We start from the raw sequence: 20,316 nt of genomic DNA on the forward strand, positions 1-20,316 counted from the left end.
ACGAAGAGTAACCTCTGCTCGCCACAACTAGAGAAAGCCCATGAGCAGCAACAAAGACCCAACGCAGCCACCCCCAAAAAAGTTAAACAGTTGGTAGCACTTCCCTGGTGGCGCAGTGGTTAAGAATCCGCTTGCCAATGCAGGGAGCCCTGGTCTGGGAAGATCCCACATGCCGCGGAGCAACTAAGCCTGTGTGCCACAACTACTGAGCCTGTGTTCTAGAGCCTGCGAGCCACAACTACTGAGACCTGTGTGCCACAACTACTGAAGTCCATGCACCTAGAACCTGTGCTCCGCAACAAGAGAAGCCACCACAATGAGAAGCCTGTGCACCGCAACAAAGAGTAGCCCCCTCTTGCCGCAACTAGAAGGAAAGCCCGCGCACAGCAATGAAGACCCAACACAGCCAAAAATAAATACTAAATTTATATGAAAAAGTTGGTAAATGGTTGAAGTGAAATTTGAACTCATGTTTTTTAGATTCTAGTGCTTATATTCTTTAACGCTATGATATACTGTGATGTATAATCGTGATATAAATAGATCAGCTAAAAAATTTATTGTAGAATTACTTTATTTATAAATGTACAACTTAATTTTAATTGTAAAATATATGTAAATTAAACAGACTTTTTAGCTAATTCAACTGTGTTACATTTTCTGCTTAGAAAAAAAAGTGCTTTTGCTTTTTAACTCCTCTAGGTATTTATTTTTTAATTAATTAATTAATTAATTATTTTTCGCTGCATTGGGTCTTTGTTGCAGCATGAGGGCTTTCTCTAGTTGTGGCGAGCGGGGGCTACTCTTCGTTGCAGTGCATGGGTTTCTCATTGTGGTGGCTTCTCTTGTTGAGGAGCACAGGCTCTAGGCACGCGGGCTTCAGCAGTTGTGGCACACAGGTCAGTAGTTGTGGCTCATGGGCTCTAAAGCACAGGTTCAAGAGCTGTGGCACATGGGCTTAGGTGCTCCAGGGCATGTGGAATCTTCCCGGGCGAGGGCTTGAACCCATGTCCCCTGAACTGGCAGGGAAGTCCCTCCTACAGGTTTGTTTTTTTTTTTTTTTTTTACCGTATGCGGGCCTCTCACTGTTGTGGCCTCTCCCGTTGCGGAGCACAGGCTCTGGACGCGCATGCTCAGCGACCATGGCGCAGGCTCAGCGGCCATGGCTCACGGGCCCAGCCGCTCCGCGGCATATGGGATCTTCCTGGGCTGGGGCACGAACCCGTGTCCCCTGCATCGGCGGGCGGACTCTCAACCACTGCGCCACCAGGGAAGCCCCTCTAGGTATTTTTAATTTAGAATTTATATAACTTGTTTTCTAAATATGAAGGTGATATTTTAGTTAAAAGGCTGGATCACTACTTTAATAATCTACTATCAATGTAGATCAATAAATTACTGAATTGACTTAAAATTTAATCACAAAACATTTATTTAATAATCACTCTAAAGTCTTGAAGGATATAATTCTATGTATTGTGGCTAGAGAAGAGTTGGATGTGTTTATTCTAGAGTTTTTTCTCCTTTGGTAAATAATGATTTATCAAAATATTAAGCACTGAGATATGGTTAAAATAGAAAATAAGATAAATTTATGTATCCTGATATATTCTACAGCTGAATAAGGAAATCCCAATTCAATACGAATACCACTACTAGTAATAGTAAAATCAACTAATATTCGTTCACCACTTCTACTGTGTAACACAATCTTCTAAGTACTTTATATGTATTCATGAATTTAGTCATTTAAATCCTCATGATAACCATTTCACAGATGAAGAAACAAGATAACTAAGGAAATAAGCAGAGAGGTTAAATTAACAAAGCCACAAAGCTAATATTAGAGTGTTTTTTAAAAATAAAGTTAGAAAAAGAAAAAAGCATTAAAATTAAAAAGAATCTGATCCTCCCCCCTCCTACAAGAAATTCCATTTTATTTACAAGTCAAAGACTATCATTTTACCTCACCTGAATTAACACTCATATCATATAAAGCAGGTGAAATAGTAACAATTTATAGTAAAAATTTTGTCAGGAAACCTGCTTTATCATTTAATCAAAAAAATGAAAAGTTATAACTCTAAACTATAAAATATATAACTTTAAAATATAAAATCATTTACAATAAGAGTTCTCAGTAACCATAAATATGAAATTTTTGCTTTGTATTCAAATTTAATGTGTTATATTTGAGGTTTATTCTTTTAGTCACATTAAATATAGGAAAAGTACAACTGTTCTAAAGAGAAAACCCAACAATTACTGTTTTGAATCTGAGCCTACTTGGCAATGATGAATATGTATTACAGAGATAAATGAAAGGAAGTTGTTGAGGAAGATCCAGGCCACTAAAAAAACATCTCTGAAGGCAAAATTATATACTTTAAATATAGCCAAGTGGATTCATAGCAATCGTATTCAAAGAGAAACAAAGATTTTAGCTTAGAGGAGGTCTCTAGAGTACTCAACATTAGTAATTTCTGGATTTCATAGTCTAGTAAAATCTCAAAGCACCATGGTGTTGCACATTTATTTCTATTCTAAGTAAGGATAGTTTCCAAAAATAAATGAAAAAATCCCTAAAACTTAACAAAAATTTAAAAAATAACTTATAACCTAGGAAATAGAAGGATATAATACTAGAATAAAAGTCCTTCCCAAGAAGGCAGCAATTTCACACTGACGTATACTACATACAGTAACACTATGGTCCTTATTTTTCTTGTTCTAATCCAGATGTGTGAAAACATCATCAGGAGCCAAAGGCTGTACACTGGTGTTAGGGAGCCACTGTTACATGGCCTTTTAAAAAATTAAATTCAACAAGCACCATATGCCTGGCACTGTGCTGTGTTCTGGGGATACAATAGTGAGTATAAGAAACAGGGTTCTTGCCACCATGGAGCATCTGATTCAGTGGGGAAGAGACAACAATCACACCAATGAATACATAATTTCAAAATAATAAGTGCTAAGCCAAACAAGTATAGGGTACTGAAAGCCTATAAAAGGGGGACTTGACCTAGTCTTGTGACAGGGAAGAAGTCCTTGGGCAAACATCTGATTTGCTATCGGTCAGAGTTAGCCAGAGAAGAGAGGGATAGAGGAATGGCAAGGGGAGGACATTCCAGGCAGAGATTATAGAAAGTGCCTAACATAGGAAGGAGTATGGTGACTTACAGATTGAAAAAAAAAAAAAAAAAAGCCAGAGTGACTAAAGCCTAGGCAGAAGGAGAGGGAGATTAGCACCAAGAGATGGGATGTTTACCATTTCTGTTTATGACACAAAGACAAGACTGCATGCCTGTCCAATCTGTGGATGACTGAAACTGGAATGAATGAATAATGTCCACAGAATACCAAAATCAAGACTGAAAATGGATACTGATTTTCTGAAATCGAATACATTTTTATGTCAAATATGACTAAAAGTTAAATCCTGAATGTTTTGAAAGGCACATAGAGCACATAGGTAAGTTATGTTTAAAAGTAAATAAAATATAAAAGGTCTGAGGGTTCCAGTCAAAATAAGTAAACAGTAAATAGCGATAAGAAAGATGCTAAAATAATCCTAAACTCTTGCTAGAAGCAGATGTCCAGAGCAAGAGCCTGGTTCCACTGTTCTCTGTAATGGTTCCAACACACCAGAGTTCTCTAATCAGCTCTAAGCAGTGACACTTTTAAAGGACACTAATCATTTGAATATATTTGGGAAAGCACACAAGATATTACAGATCTAGAAGAGGAAACAAAGCAATTTATTCTAGATAATCATAGTTCAGTAACAACATGGAGCATGGTGACAGGTTTGTTCAAACACCTGAAGAGCTTTCATGTGGAAGGGGAAGTAATATTTACTTTATATAATTACAGAGACCAGAATGGCCAGTATAAATTAGGCTGATTTCAGGTCAATATAAGAATTTCCTATAATCCATAATTATCCAGAAGGGTTAAGGGCTGTCTTACAAAGCATGTGAGCTTGCATTCACTGAAAAGGTGGAGGTGTTTAAGCAAAAATAAGAAGTTCATCTAATTAGTGTTTTTAGAGAAAATTTTTGCTTTAATGAGAAGTGGAGAAGGCAACCTCTAACCTAATATTTCGCTCCCAAAGTGAAACTTAAATTCCCTCTAGCATTCCTGTACTGATTTAATAAAAATGCAATAAAATATTCTAATCAACCAGACTGAAAACTTTAAATTATACCTACAATTCTTAACAAAGAAAAAATTAAACTTTTGAAATATATGGTCTTAAGATTTCATGTAAAATATTAATGATAGTTTAATCAATATGCCCACCAAACAGATATTAAAGAGATTTAGTTGTTTGTTTACTGAGTTACAAAATGGTCTCTTTTAAGAGGTAAAATTGTAATTATATGTAGATGACATGATAATATATAGAGAAAACCCTAAAGACTCCACACAAAAACTACTAGTACTGGTAGATAAATTCAGCAAGGTATCAGGATACAAGATTAACATACAGAAATCTGTTGCATTTCTTTACACTAACAATGAAATACCAGAAAGGGAAAGTAAAAAAAAAAAAATCCCTTTTAAAATTGCACACACCACCCCCCCGAAAAAATACTTAGGAATAAACCCAACCAAGGAGGTGAAAAACTTATATGCTGAGAACTATAAAGCATTGATAAAGGAAACTGATTCAAAGAAATGTAAAAATATTCTATGCTCTTGGATTGGAAGAATTAATATTGTTAAAATGACCATACTACCCAAAGCAATCTACAGATTTAATGCAATCCCTATCAAATTACCCATGACATTTTTCACAGAACTAGAACAAATAATCCTAAAATTTATATGGAACCATAAAAGACCCAGAATTGCCAAAGCAATTCTGAGGAGAAAGAACAAAGATGGAGGCATAACCCTCCCAGACTCAGACAATACTACAAAGCTACAGTAATCAAAACAGTGTGGTATTGGCACAAAAACAGACATATGGATCAATGGAACAGAACAGAAAGCCTAGAAATAAATCCACACACCTACAGTAAATTAACCTTTGAAAAAAGAGGAAACAACATACAACGGAGAAAAGACAGTCTCTTCAGCAAGTGGTGGTGGGAAAGCAGGACAGCCACATGTAAATCAATGAAGTTAGAACACTCCCTCACATCATATACAAAAATAAACTCAAGATGGCTTAAAGACTTAAATATAAGACATGACACCATAAAACTCCTAGAAGAGACCATAGGCAAAACATTCTCTGACATAAACTGTAGTAATGTTTTCTTAGGTCAGTCTCCCAAGGCAATAGAAATAAAATAAACAAATGGGACCTAGTCAAAATTATAAGCTTTTGCAAGGCAAAGGAAACCATAAACAAAACAAAAAGACAACCTATGGACTGGGAGAAAATATTTGCAAATGATGCAACTGACAAGGGCTTAATTTCCAAAATATACAAACAATTCATACAACTCAATAATAATAAAAAAAAAACCCAATCAAAACATGGTCAGAAGACCTAAATAGACACTTCTCCAAAGAAGACATACAAATGGCCAACAGGCACATGAAAAAACGCTTAGCATCACTAATTATTAGAGAAACGCAAATCAAAACTACATGAGGGAGAGGAATCAAGATGGCAGATGAGTAAGACGTGGAGCTCACCTCTTCCTACAAATACATCAAAAACACATCTACAGGCCTTCCCTGGTGGCACAGTGGTTGAGAGTCTGCCTGCCGATGCAGGGGACACGGCTTCGTGCCCCGGTCCGGGAAGATCCCACATGCTGCGGAGCGGCTGGGCCCGTGAGCCGTGGCCACTGAGCCTGCACGTCCGTAGCCTGTGCTCTGCAATGGGAGAGGCCACACAGTGAGAGGCCCGCGTACCGCAAAAAAAAGAAAAAAAAAACCCACATCTACAAGTGGAACGATTTGCACAAAACATCTACCGAACACTGGCTGAAGACCTCAGACCTCCTAAAGGGCAAGAAAACCTCCATGTAACCAGGAAGGACAAAAGAAAAAGAAAAAAAGAAAAGAGAAAGAGAAAAGAATTGGGATGGGACCTACACCCTAGAGAGGGAGCTGTGAAGGAGGTAAGGTTCCCGCACCCTGGGAAGTCCCCTCACTGGCGGGGAGATCAGCCTGGATGGAAGGGGAGTTTGGAGCCTTGAGCAGAGTGCAGAAACAGGATTGTGGAAGGCAAAATGGAGAGTGACCTGAACAGATGTTGGTACCATCACCTTGTACTCCCCAGGCTGAGACGCTTGTCCACCGGTGTGGGCGGAGGCTGGGTGCTGAAGCTCAGGTTTCGGAGGTCAGACCCAGGGAGAGGACCGGGGTTGGCTGTGTGGAGACAGCCTGAAGAGGCTAGAGTGTGGCAACTGAGGGTGTGCTCAGAAGAAGCCTGGGCCAACCAAGAGGCAAGGTGCCACTGCTGGGGGGTGTGCAAGGAGAGGGGTGGGACCACTATAGGAGCTTCTTTCCCTGCACGCATGGTCTCAGGCAACAGAACACCACCTACACAAGCTCTGGGGGCAGGTGTGAGCTGCCACTGCCACTGTGGGCTCCAGAGACAGGCACAGGCCACCGCCACTGTCATGATGGGCTCCAGAGGTGGGCACAGGTAGCCGCCACCACTAAGAGACCTGCGAGCAGGATCCAGTTGCTGCCCCTGCTGTCCTGGGAGTGCGAGGGCCTCCACTGCAAGACCCGTGAATGGGTGCCAAGTGTTGCCCCCACTGTCCCGGGGTGGGGCGTGGGCCACCGCTACTGTTGGGAAACCTGCGAGCAGGCGGCAATTGCTGCCCCCACCATCTGGGGAGTGTGCACAGGCAGCGAGCAGGTGTCAAGCACTGCCCCTGCTGTCCAGGGATTGTGTGGACTATGGTTGCCACTGGGATACACGGGAGGAAGAGCCAATTGCTGTCCCTGCTGTATCAGGTGTGTGCATGGCCTGCTGCACCTACACACCTCATATCAAAAGAATAACAGCCAACATACACTGAGGAAAGAGGCAGCAAGCATCCAAACCAAAAGTAACCTCTCAATTCCCGACAAGATGGCAGAGTAGAAGGACTTGAGCTCACCTCCTCACATGAAAACACCCAAATCACAACTAACTGCTGAACAACCATGGACAAAAAAGACTGGAACCTACAAAAAAAGATATTTTACATCCAAAGACAAAGAAAAGCCACAACTAGATGGTAGGAGGGGCACTTTTGCAATATAATCAAATCCCATACCAGTCGGATGGGTGACCCACAAACTGGAAAATAATTGTATTACAGAGATTCTCCCACAGGAGTGAGAGTTCTGGGACCCATGTCAGGCTCCCCAGCCTGAGGGTCTAGAATTGGAGCCCCCAGAGCATTTGGCTTAGAAGGCCAGTGGGCCTTGAGTGCAGGAGCTCCACAGGACTGAGGGAAACAGAGACTCCACTCTTGAGGGCGCACACAGGATTTCATGTGTACTGGGACCCAGCACAAAGAAGTGACTTCATAGGAGCCTGGGCTAGACCTACCTGTGGGTTTGGAGGGTCTCCTGTGGAGGCAGGGGTTGTCTGTGGCTCACTGTGGGGGTAAGGTCACTGGTGGCAGAGGCCCCAGGGAATACTGATAATCGTGAGCTCTCCTGGAGGTCCCCATTTTGGCACAAAGACCTGGCCCTACGCAACAGCCTACAGGTTCCAGTGCTGGATGCCTCAGGCTAAACAACCAGCAAGACAGGAACACAGCCCCACCCATCAGCAGACAGGCTGCCTAAAGCTGTACTGAGGTCACAGCCACCCCTAAACACACCCCTTGACACGGCCCTGCCCACCAGAGGGACAAGACCCAGCTCCACCCACCAGTGGGCAGGCACCAGTCTCTCCCACCAGGAAGCCTGAACAAGTCTCAGGACCAACCTCACACACCAGGGGCCAGACACCAGAAGCAACAGGAGCTATGATCCTGCAGCCTGTGGAAAGGAGTCCATCCACACAGAAAGTTTCACAAAATGAGACAACAGAGAAATATGCTCCAGACGAAGCAACAAGATGAAAACCCAAAAGAATAACTAAGTGAAGTGGAGATAGGCAATCTACCTGAAAAATAATTTAGAGTAATGATAGTAAAGATGATCCAAGATCTGAGAAAAAGAATGGAGGCACTGATCGAGAAGATACAAGAAACGTTTAACAAAGAGCTAGAAGATTTAAAGAACAAACAGAGATGAACAATACAATAACTGAAATGAAAAACACACTAGAAGGAATCAACAGCAGAATAAATGAGGCAGAAGAACAAATAAGTAAGCTGGAAGACAGAGTGGTGGAAATTACTGCTGCAGAACAGAATAAAGAAAAAACAATGAAAAGAAATGAGGACAGTCTCAGAGACCTCTGGGACAACATTAAACGCACCAACATTCGCATTATAGAGGTCCCAGAAGGAGAAGAGAGACAGAAAGAGCCTGAGAAAATATTTGAAGAGATTATAGCTGGAAACTTCCCTAACATGAGAAGGAAAACACTCACTCAAGTCCAGGAAGTGCAGAAAGTCCCATATAAGATAAACCCAAGGAGGAACACACCAAGACATATATTAATCAAACTGACAAAAATTAAAGACAAAGAAGAAATATTAAAAGCAACAAGGGAAAAGCAACAAACAACATACAAGGGAATCCCCATAAGGTTATCAGCTGATTTTTCAGCAGAAACTCTGCAGGCCAGAAGGGAGTGGCATTATATATTTAAAACAATGAAAAGGAAAAACCTATAACCAAAAATACTCTACCCAGCAAGCGCCTCATTCAGATTTGATGGAGAAATCAAAAGCTTTACAGACAAGCAAAACCTAAGCAAATTCAGCACCACCAAACCAGCTTTACAACAATCCTAAAGGAGTTTCTCTAGGCAGAAAAGAAAAGGCCACAACTAGAAACAAGAAAATTACAAATGGGAAAGCTCACTGGTAAAGACAAATATAAAGTAAAGGTAGGAAATCATCCACACACAAATATGATATCAAAGCCAGCAACTGTGAGAAGAGAGTACAAATGCAGGATATTGGAAATGCATTAGAAATTAAGAGACCAGAAACTTAAACAATCATATATATATATAGATTGCTATATCAAAACCTCACGGGAATTGCAAACCAATAATCTACAGTAGATACATACACAAAAAAGAGAAAGCTATCCAGACACAACACTAAAGATAGTTACCAAATCACAAGACAAGAGAACAAAAGAGAAGGAAGAAAAAAGACCTACAAAAACAAATCCAAAACAATTAACAAAATGGCATTAAGAACATACATATCAATAATTACCTTAAATGTAAATGGATTAAACACATCAACCAAAAGACATAGACTGGCTGCATGGATACTAAAACAAGACCCGTATGTATGCTGTCTATAAGAGACCCACTTCAGATCTAGGGACGCAAACAGACTGAAAGTGAGGGAATTGGAAAAAGGTATCCTATGCAAATGGAAATCAAAAGAAAGCTGGAGTAGCAATACTCATATCGGACAAAATAGACTTTAAAATAAAGACTGTTACAAGGGACAAAGAAGGACATTACATAATGATCAAGGGATCAATCCAAGAAGAAGATATAACAATCGTAAATATATATGCACCCAACATAGGAGCACCTCAATATATAAGGCAAATGCTAAGAACCATAAAAGGAGAAACTGACAGTAACACAATAATAGTGGGGGACTTTAACAACCCACTTTCATCAATGGACAGGTGATCCAGACAGAAAATCAATAAGGAAACACAGGCCTTAAATGATGCATTAGATCAGATGGACTTAATTTATATTTATATAATATATATAAATATATATTTACATCCAAAAACAGCATAAATATATATAAATATATACTTCCATCCGAAAGCAGCAGAATACAGTTTCTTCTCAAGTGCACATGAAACATTCTCCAGGATAGATCACCTCTTGGGCCACACATCAAGCCTCAGCAAATTTAAGAAAACTGAAATCATATCAAGCATCTTTTCTGACCACGTTATGAGACTAGAAGTCAATTACAGGAAAAAACTGTAAAAAAACACGAATATGTGGAGGCTAAACAACATGTTCCTAAATGACCAATAGATCACTGAAGAAATCAAAGAGGAAATCAAAAAAATACCTAGAGACAATTGCAACGGAAGACAAAGATCCAAAACCCATGGGACATAGCAAAAGCAGTTCTAAGAGGGAAGTTTATAGCAATATAATCTTACCTCAGGAAACAAGAAAAATCTCAAATAAACAACATAACCTTACACCTAAAGCAACCAGAGAAAGGAGAACAAACAAAACCCAAAGTTAGTAGAAGGAAAGAAATCATAAAGATCAGAGCAGAAATAAATGAAATAGATGAAGAAAACAGAAAAAAATCAATGAGCCTAAAAGCTGGTTCTTTGAAAGGATAAACAAAATTGATAAACCTTTAGCCAGACTCATCAAGAAAAAAAGGGAGAGGGTTCAAAACAATAAAATTAGAAATGAAATAGAAGTTACAACTGACACCATAGAAATACAAAGGATCATAAGAGACTATTACAACTACATGCCAATAAAATGGACAACCTAGAAGAAATGGACAAATTCTTAGAAAGGTACAACCTTCCAAGACTGAACCAGAAAGAAACAGAAAATATGAACAAACCAATCACAAGTACTGAAAATGAAACAGTAATTTAAAAACTTCCAACAAAGAAAAGTCCAGGACCAGATGGCTTCACAGGCAAATTCTATTAAACATTTAGAGAAGAGTTAACACCTATCCTTCTGAGACTCTTCCTAAAAATTGCAGAGGAAGGAACACTCCCAAGCTCATTCTATGAGGCCACAATCATCCTGATACCAAAATCAGACAAAGATACCACAAAAAAAGAAAATTACAGGCCAATATCATTGATGAACATAGACACAAAAATCCTCAACAAAATACTAGCAATTCGAATACAATACATTAAAAGGATAATACACCATGATCAAGTGGGATTTATCCCAGGGATGCAAGGATTCTTCAATATCCACAAATCAGTCAGTGATACACCACACTAACAAACTGAAGAATAAAACCCATATGATCATCTCAATAGATGCAGAAAAAACTTTTGACAAAATTCAACACCCATTTATGATAAAAACTCTCCAGCAAGTGGGCATAGAGGAAACTTACCTCAATATAATAAAGGTCATATATGACAAACCCACAGCTAACATCTTTCTCAATGGTGAAAGGCTGAAAGCATTCCCTCTAAGATCAGGAACAAGACAAGGATGTCCACTGTCACCACTTTCATTCAACGTAGTTTTGGAAGTCCTAGCCATGGCAATCAGAGAAGAAAAAGAAATAAAAGGAATCCAAAATGGAAAAGAAGAAGTAAAACTGTCACTGTTTGAAGATGACAAGATACTATACATAGAAAATCCTACAGATGCTACTAGAAAACTACTAGAGCTCATCAATGAATTTGGTAAAGTTTCAGGATACAAAATTAATACACAGAAATCTCTTGCATTCCTATACACTAACAACAAAAGATCAGAAAGAGAAATTAAGGGAACAATTCCATTTACCATTGCAGCAAAAAGAATAAAATACGTAGGAATAAACCTACCTAAGGAGGCAAAAGACCTGTACTCTGAAAACTATAAGATGCTGATGAAAGGAACCAAAGATCACACAGATGGAAAGATATACCATGTTCTTGGATTGGAAGAATCAATATTGTCAAAATGACTATACTACCAAAGGCAATCTATAGAGTCAATGCAATTCCTATCAAATTACCAATGGCATTTTTCACAAAACTAGAACAAAAAAATTTTTTAAATTTGTATGGAAACACAAAGACCCCGAATAGTAAAAACAATCTTCAGAAAGGAAAACGGAGTTGGAGGAATCAGGCTCCCTGACTTCAGACTAAACTACAAAGCTACAGTAATCAACACAGTATGGCACTGGTGCAAAAACAGAAATATAGATCAAGGGAACAGGATAGAAAACCCAGAGATAAACCCATGCACCTATGGTCAATTAATCTACGACAAAGGAGGCAAGAATATACAATGGAGAAAAGACAGTCTCTTCAATAAATGGTGCTGGGAAAACTGGACAGCTACATGTAAAAGAATGAAATTAGAACACTTCCTAACACCATGCACAAAAATAAACTCAAAATGGATTAAAGACCTAAATGTAAGGCCAGACACTATAAAACTCATAGAGGAAAACATAGGCAAAACACTCTTTGATGTAAATCGCAGCAAGATCTTTTTTGATCCACCTTCTAGAGTAATGAAAAGAAAAACAAAAATAAACAAACGGGACCTAATTAAACTTAAAAGGTTTTGCACAGCAAAGGAAACCATAAACGTGAAAAGACAACCCACAGAATGGGAGAAAATATTTGCAAAGGAAGCAACTGACAAGGGATTAATCTCCAAAATATACAAACAGTTCATGTAGCTCTATTTCAAAAAACAAACAACCCAATCAAAAAATGTGCAGACCTAAACAGACATTTCTCCAAAGAAGACATACAGATGGCCAAACAAGCACAAGAAAAGATGCTCAACATCACTAATTATTAGAGAAATGAAATCAAACCTACACCTCACACCAGTTAGAATGGCTATCATCAAAAAATCTACAAACAATAAATGCAGGAGAGGGTGTGGAGAAAAGGGAACCCTCCTACACTCTTGGTGGGAATGTAAATTGGTACAGCTACTATGGAGAACAAAATGAAGGTTCCTTAAAAAACTAAAAATAGAGCTACCATATGATCCAACAATCCCACTCCTGGGCATATATGCAGAGAAAACTATAATTTGAAAACATACATGCACCCCAATATCCACTGCAGTGCTATTTACAATAGCCAGGACATGGAAGCAACCTAAATCTCCATCAGTGGATGAATGGATAAAGAATATGTGGTACATATATACAATGGAATATTACTCAGCCATAAAAAAGAACGAAATATAATGCCATTTGCAGCAACATGGATGGATCTAGAGTCTGTCATACTGACTGATTTAAGTCAGACAGAGAAAGACAAATATCATATGATATCACTTATATGTGAAATCTAAAAAAATGGTACAAATGAACTTATTTACAAAATAGAAATAGAGTCACAGATGTAGGAAACAAACTTATGGTTACCAAGGGGAAAGGGGGAGAGGGATAAATTGGGAGATTGGGATTGACATATACACACTACATGGGCTTCCCTGGTGGCCCAGTGGTTGAGAATCTGCCTGCTAATGCAGGGGACACGGGTTCGAGCCCTGGTCTGGGAGGATCCCACATGCCGCGGAGCAACTAGGCCCGTGAGCCACAACTACTGAGCCTGCGCGTCTGGAGCCTGTGCCCCGCAACAAGAGAGCCCGCGATAGTGGGAGGCCCGCTCACCGCAATGAAGAGTGGCCCCCACTTGCCACAACTAGAGAAAGCCCTCGCACAGAAACGAAGACCCAACACAGCAAAAATAAATAAATAAATAAATAAATAAACTCCTACCCCCAACATCTTCTTAAAAAAAAAAAAGACATGTACACACTACTATATATAAAATAGTTAACTAATATTGGCCTACTGTATAGCACAGGGAACACTACTCAGTACACTGTAATGGCCTATATGGGAAAAGAATCTAAAAAAGAGTGGATATATGTATATGTAAAACTGATTCACTTTGCTGTACACCTGAAACTGAAGTCAGACAGAGAAAAACAAACACCATATGCATCACTAATATATGGAATCTAAAAAAATAAACTAGTGAATATAACAAAAAAGAAACAGACTCACAGATATAACAGAACAAACTGGTGGTTACCAGTGGGGAGGGGGAAAAGGGGAGGGGCAAGATAGGGATAGGGGATTAAGACATACAAACTATTGTGTATAAAATGGGTAAGCTGCGAGGATATATTGTACAACAAAGGGAATATAGCCAATATTTTATAATAGCTATAAATGGAGTATAACCTTTAAAAATTATAAATCACTATGTTGTACACCTGAAACTTATACAATATTGACATCAATTATACCTCAATAAACAGTACCCCCCCCACCCGAAAAAAAGAAAATGGTCCCTTTTGTTTCTGCATTGTTTTGAACTGGAGTCCTAACTTTGAGTAAAATTTATAATTTGAGGTAGCATATTAACTTGTTAACTTATAATTCCACTTGGTATCAGGTATTTGGGAAACCTGATTACTAACTCCTCAGATTAAAAGGGAACACTATCTAGAGACTACTGAAAGAGCATGGAAAATTGGTTCTCAACCTGGTTCGGTGGAGAGGGCCCAGGATTTACAGTTCATTTTGAATACCATAAAATGATAAATGTCAACGTCCATCATGGGCATAAAAATATGACTCTGTGATCTAGATGCAATAAAACCACAATCAAGGGTGCATGCACGTTCATGAAACAATCTGCTGAGGCCACCCTCTAGTCACCCGCCACAGGTTTTTCAATGTTCGTCTTTGGTGACTAGACACATTCTTCTATCACAGCACATATCATCAGTTAGGTCACTTGACCATCCCCCTCTGTGAGCTCCTTGAGGGTAGTAGCTGTGTTCTCTCTTCTGGCAGATACATAAGCACACAATAAATGTTTATGAATGGATACAGTAAATATTGCTGACAGTTTCTGGTTTTTTATTAACTTGGTATTCTTTTGGGTTTTGTTAACTTGTTCAGTCATCTACTAGTTGCAGAGAAGCTGAAGTTAAAAAAATACATGGAAGAAAAAATATAAAATTGTAAAAATGTATCATTAATGTTTATGTAAATTGAGAAATTTTCATTATTTGGTATAAGCAAAATACTTCCCTCTAGATCATGAAACAGCAGTATTGAATAGGAACTTAATTTGCAAACCACTGGCATAGAATTCAGCAAAAGATAAACCTCTGGTCAAGACTTCTCAAAGAACTGGCAGCTCTCATACTATTGTGCCCCTATAATTTAGTCCTTTCAAGCAGGACAACAATGTGCTTTCAAAAAAACATTTGAAGGATTTTCTAAATAAAGAATAATTGTTATTTTGAAACTCATAAGAATATCAAGGATTCCAAAAATGCCACATTCCCTAGTGGGTGGTAACATACACTTGATCAGTGCTTTTTCTAACAAAATGAATTGCTGTAGTTCAAATATTCTTTGTAAAGCTATAAAAATCACATCATGGGTAACTGGAAAAAAAAAACCTTGATGAAAATTTAAACCATATCCATTCATAAAAGGATTAAAGCAAAGATGAAAAGCCTGGAAGTACAAGATGACTAGCTCACAAATACTGTAGGATTTAGAAAACCTCTCTGAGACCTCCATGAAATTTTGTATCAACTTCTTTACTTACAGGAGAGATATTTATAGTTGAAATAATCATCAACTATTTTCACTGTTAAATCCGTTTTAGCATCAGTGAAAAAAACTAAGTACTAAAAACTAGGTCCCTATTTTATTACTCATTGTTTACTCAAACTCTAGATCTGTAAACTGATTATCAGCTGTCCTGCAAGACAAGAAAATAACAGCAGTTATTACAGACCATAGTGAAACTATCAGACTAGTCAGAGCCACTGTAGAGTCTAGAATGCCTGTTCTGGGGTCAAAGACCCTAATCAGACAAAAATTTTATGCAAAGAAAAACTACAAAAGGATAGTACTTGGAGACTGAAAACATGGGTTTCTGATATCACCAGGGTGTTTACTAAATACATTTAATATGTGGGAAAATGCACTAACTAGACTTGTAAGAATTCTCTCTGGACATTCTCTGCTTTTTGGGGAAGAGAAAGGGAAAGGAAGTGTGTCAAGTGCTTAAATGCGAACTTAGAAGGGTCAGACAACACACACCAAATATAAAACTCACTTTTATCAAATGACAAAGAACACATTTTGGAAACACACAACCATATCCTGGAGGGAAATATTTAGAAACTGCAGCCAGGCAGCATCAGAGGAAAGGAGAAATATTCATACTATTTTTGAGTTCTGAATTCAGAAAGCATCACTTCTCAGAAGGCTTTCCAATATAGAGGCGACTAATTTAGGATCGTTAGTCCGGGGCACCTCATGTTTCAGATGAAATTCAGAACGTTTGGAGCTCATTTTACAGCAGGAAGAATGGGCGCGCAGGGAGGGGGGGAGGTGGAAAAGAATCACTTCATGCATAAGATCTAAGAGTTATAAGCCATAGGAAGTGTCACGGCCACTTTAGAAATACGCCAGAGATGAGAACTGCATCACCTGGCACGGTGAAATAGGACAGGGTCAGAACACGGACGTACACTGCAATTTTAAAGGGGCTGGGGATAAATTTGAACAATAATAGTAAACTCACATTCTGTAACACGATAAAAATAGCAAAGAAATCATTTCAAAAGCGACACAGAAAGTTTCCTTTCCAAGAATGAATACTACAATTAGTAGCCAGAAAACTTCTGGTCTCTGCCGGGTCTCACGGTGGCTGGTTCGACAAGGCCAGGTCTTTGGCAAGGGGAGCAGCCTAAGCTAATTTAGAACGGGAGGACGGGTTAAGTAGACCGACTTGGCCATTTCTGAGCCATCACCCAGGCAAGGGTTTCTAACTGGGGTGTCCAGGGTGGGGGGCGCGCACAGGTTTCTAGCCTCACTCGCGCGTTAACTCAACACACCCACCACCCTTCCGCCACCACCCCGCCTCAAGCGCACCTGCACTCGCACCTGCACCAACAGCTACGTCCGAGGGCCGACTGACTGCGCCGGCGGCAACATTCAAAAGCGGATCCGCGCTCGAGGAGGAAAAGCTGTCTCCTGATCCCCCAGAACCGCTCCCCCCCCAAAACGGGACAAGCCACTTCCACGCTCTGTCACTGGAAACCACTGGCTTAGAGACAGTGCGACCACGGAAGGGCCTCCCAAGCCAGCTCCACACCCTAAGCCGAGGCCTACAGACGGCAGCGGCGGCGGGTCGGGGCTTGTCTCCCCACGGAAGCCCGGTGCGGCAGTCGAGGCCTGGCCGGCGTTTCTCCTCCCTGTCCAAGGGCTGTGGAGCAGCGCAGGGGAAGCGGCGACAGACCAGCGCTACGGAGCTCACCCCAGGTTCAAGGCATCGCGCTTCCGGCAGCAGCGGCGCCGCCTCAGCCAGCCTCTCAGACCCGCAGGCGGCGGCGGCGGCTCCGGCCGCTACCCGGTCGCACATCGGTGACGTACAAGGCGTGCACCTCCCCCCCCCCTCGCCCCGGCGCGTTGCTTAGAGACGGTGCCCAACCTTCCTCCCCAGAATTTCTGCTAGCTGGCTCAGCTTCTCCTGAGGACCTGCGAGGAGGCCCCGGCCCCGGAGGCCATCCGATAGGGAAGTGTGGCGGCGGAGGCCAAGGAGGGGTCCGTGCCCTAGGGGCGGCGGAAGAGGCCTCGCCTGGCAGGCTCCTCGAGGCTAAGGCTCCGTGGGGCCTCAGTGGGTGCGGCCTGGCGGGTGCCGGCTCTCCTGGCCCCATCCCCTGAGCGAGAGCCCAGCGAGTGGCAAAGGCACTGCGAGCCCCGGTTTGGTCAAGGCTTGGATTCCAAGCCACTACTTATTAGGCCTCCAACCTCCCACTGGTTATAGCTACACAAAGATCATTTCGTTTCTTTATCATGAAAGGGGCCCATTATGCTCACCTAGCTAGATTAAGAAGCATAAAAGAGAATATATAGGGGATTTCCTGGTGGTGCAGTGGTTGAGAGTCCGCCTGCCGATGCAGGGGACACGGGTTCGTGCCCCAGTCCGGGAAGATCCCACATGCCGCGGAGCGGCTAGGCCCGTGAGCCATGGACGCTGAGCCTGCGCGTCCGGAGCCTGTGCTCCGCAACACGAGAGGCCACAACAGTGAGAGGCCCGCGTACCACAAAAAAAAAAAAAAAAAAAGAGAGAATATATAGGAAGTAACCAGCAGAGAGTCCAAAATGGTAAGCCCTAGTAAATGGCAATTATTATTATTATGAACACATGTTGGCGAGATCATGGCTTTTCAGAATGTCCGTAGTGGATAATTGCTGTATATTAAGCATCTGTTGTGTGCCAAATACTATACTAGGCACTTTATAGGCATTGCTCTTGTTTAAATAGTTCGCTTAAAGCTGCACAGCCAATAAACAGCAGAGCAAGGGTTTAGACCCAGGTATGACTCTCACTATCGCCTTTATGCTTAGCAGCTAAATTAAACTACTTCTTATGCTTGTGCATGTTGCCACACATCCTTCCCCAGTCATTTGTAGATTTACCTTGCAAGAACTAATCTTGCCCTCTAATAATAGATATATTTGTTGACAATTTACTATGTGCCAAGCCCTGTTCTGAGTACTTTAAAGGTATTAATTCATTTAATCCACACAGCAGTCCTATGAGGTAGGTATTAATACTCTCATTTTACAGTTGAAGAAACAGGCTTAAGAAAGTCAAGTTTTCCAAGGTCAACCAATCAGTAAGGAGCAGAGGCAGATTCAAACGCAAGCTGACTGAACCCTGAGCCTGTGCTTTTTAAAAAATATATATTTTTAAATTTATTTATTTAATTAATTTATTTTTGGCTGCATTGGGTCTTCGTTGCTGCGCATAGGCTTTCTCTAGTTGCAGTCATCGGGGGCTACTCTTTGTTGCAGTGCGTGGGCTTCTCACTGCCGTGGCTTCTCTTGTTGTGGCTTGCGGGCTCTAGAGCGCAGGCTCAGTAGTTGTGGCACACAGGTTTAGTTGCTCCGCGGCATTTGGGATCTTCCCAGACCAAGGCTCGAAACCGTGTCCGCTGAATTGGCAGGGGGATTCTTAACCACTGCGCCACCAGGGAAACCCTGAGCCTGTGTTTTTTAACTCTTGTTCTAAACTGCCTCAGTGAGGTGGTGAGACTTCATTAGGGCCAGATCCATGTGTCTGTGTATCCCTTTAAGAAATTTTTTTATTGAAGTATAGTTGATTTACAGTGTTGTGTTATGTGTACTCCTTTTATATACCTTATGGAGAGTGTACTGAGGATTGTCTCCCTGACAACCAGCACAAAGCCTGGCATGCAGTAATTGTTCAACATTTGAACACTTGATGAATATATGAATGTGGTAAAAACTAACAGCCTAATGATGAACCATACATAGTGATTTTTAAAAATCTAATTAAATTCAACAAGGTCCTATAGTTGAACCTAATCTGGGCCAGGAGTCAGGACTATTTCTCTGAAAAAAATTGCTTTCAGTTAAATGTAGTGTTGGAGGTTCTAGTCAGTGCAACAAAACCAGACAAAGAAATTTTTAAAAGGCATTACATTGGAAAGAAAGAAAGAACACTGTATTTGCAGACAAAAATACTTTAGAATACTACAAAAAAATCTACTAGAACTAGAAGTGAGTTTCGAAGGATACCAAGTCAGTGTATAAAAATCAGTTTATTTCTCTATACTAACAATGAAAAATTAGACTTTGAAATGTTTTAAATACCATTTAGCAGCAAAAAACCCCCAAAACAAACACACACATACACAAACTTAGGGATACATTTGACCAAAATGTGAAAGACATATAAATTGAAAACTCTGAAATATTGTGAGAGAAATTAATGATCTAAATACAGAGATATATCATGTTCATGGATCAGAAGATTCAATCGTTTTAAAATGTCATTTTTCTCTGAATTGATCTATAGACTTAGGGCAAGTCCAATAAAAAGCATAGCAGGTTCATTTTGTGGGAATTACCAAGCTGATTCTAAAATTTCTATGAAAATGCTACCTAGAGTAGCCCAAACTTTGATCAAGAAAAACAAAGTTGAGGGCTTCCCTGGTGGCGTAGTGGTTGAGAGTCCGCCTGCCGATGCACGGGACACGGGTTCGTGCCCCGGTCCGGGAAGATCCCACATGCCGCGGAGAGGCTGGGCCTGTGAGCCATGGCTGCTGGGCCTGCGCGTCCGGAGCCTGTGCTCCGCAACGGGAGAGGCCACAGCAGTGAGGGGCCCGTGTACCGCAAAAAAAAAAAAAAAAAAAAAAGGAAAAACAAAGTTGAGGGACTTAGACTACCAGACTTCAAGACTTTATAAGAGACACAGCAATCAACACAGTGTGGTACTGGTGTAAAGACAGGCAAATAGAGCAATGTAACAGAATAGAGTGCAGAGACAGACCTACACAAATATGGTCAATTGATTTTCAAGAAATATGCCAAAGCAGTTCAATGGGGGGAGGATAATCTTTTCAACAAATGATGCTGGAACAACTGGATAGCATATGCTAAAAATAAAAATAAAGAAAAGAATCTTGATCCTGTC

The sequence above is a fragment of the Hyperoodon ampullatus genome, assembly GCF_949752795.1.
Source record: "Hyperoodon ampullatus genome assembly, chromosome: 7".
Classification (NCBI taxonomy): domain Eukaryota; kingdom Metazoa; phylum Chordata; class Mammalia; order Artiodactyla; family Ziphiidae; genus Hyperoodon; species Hyperoodon ampullatus.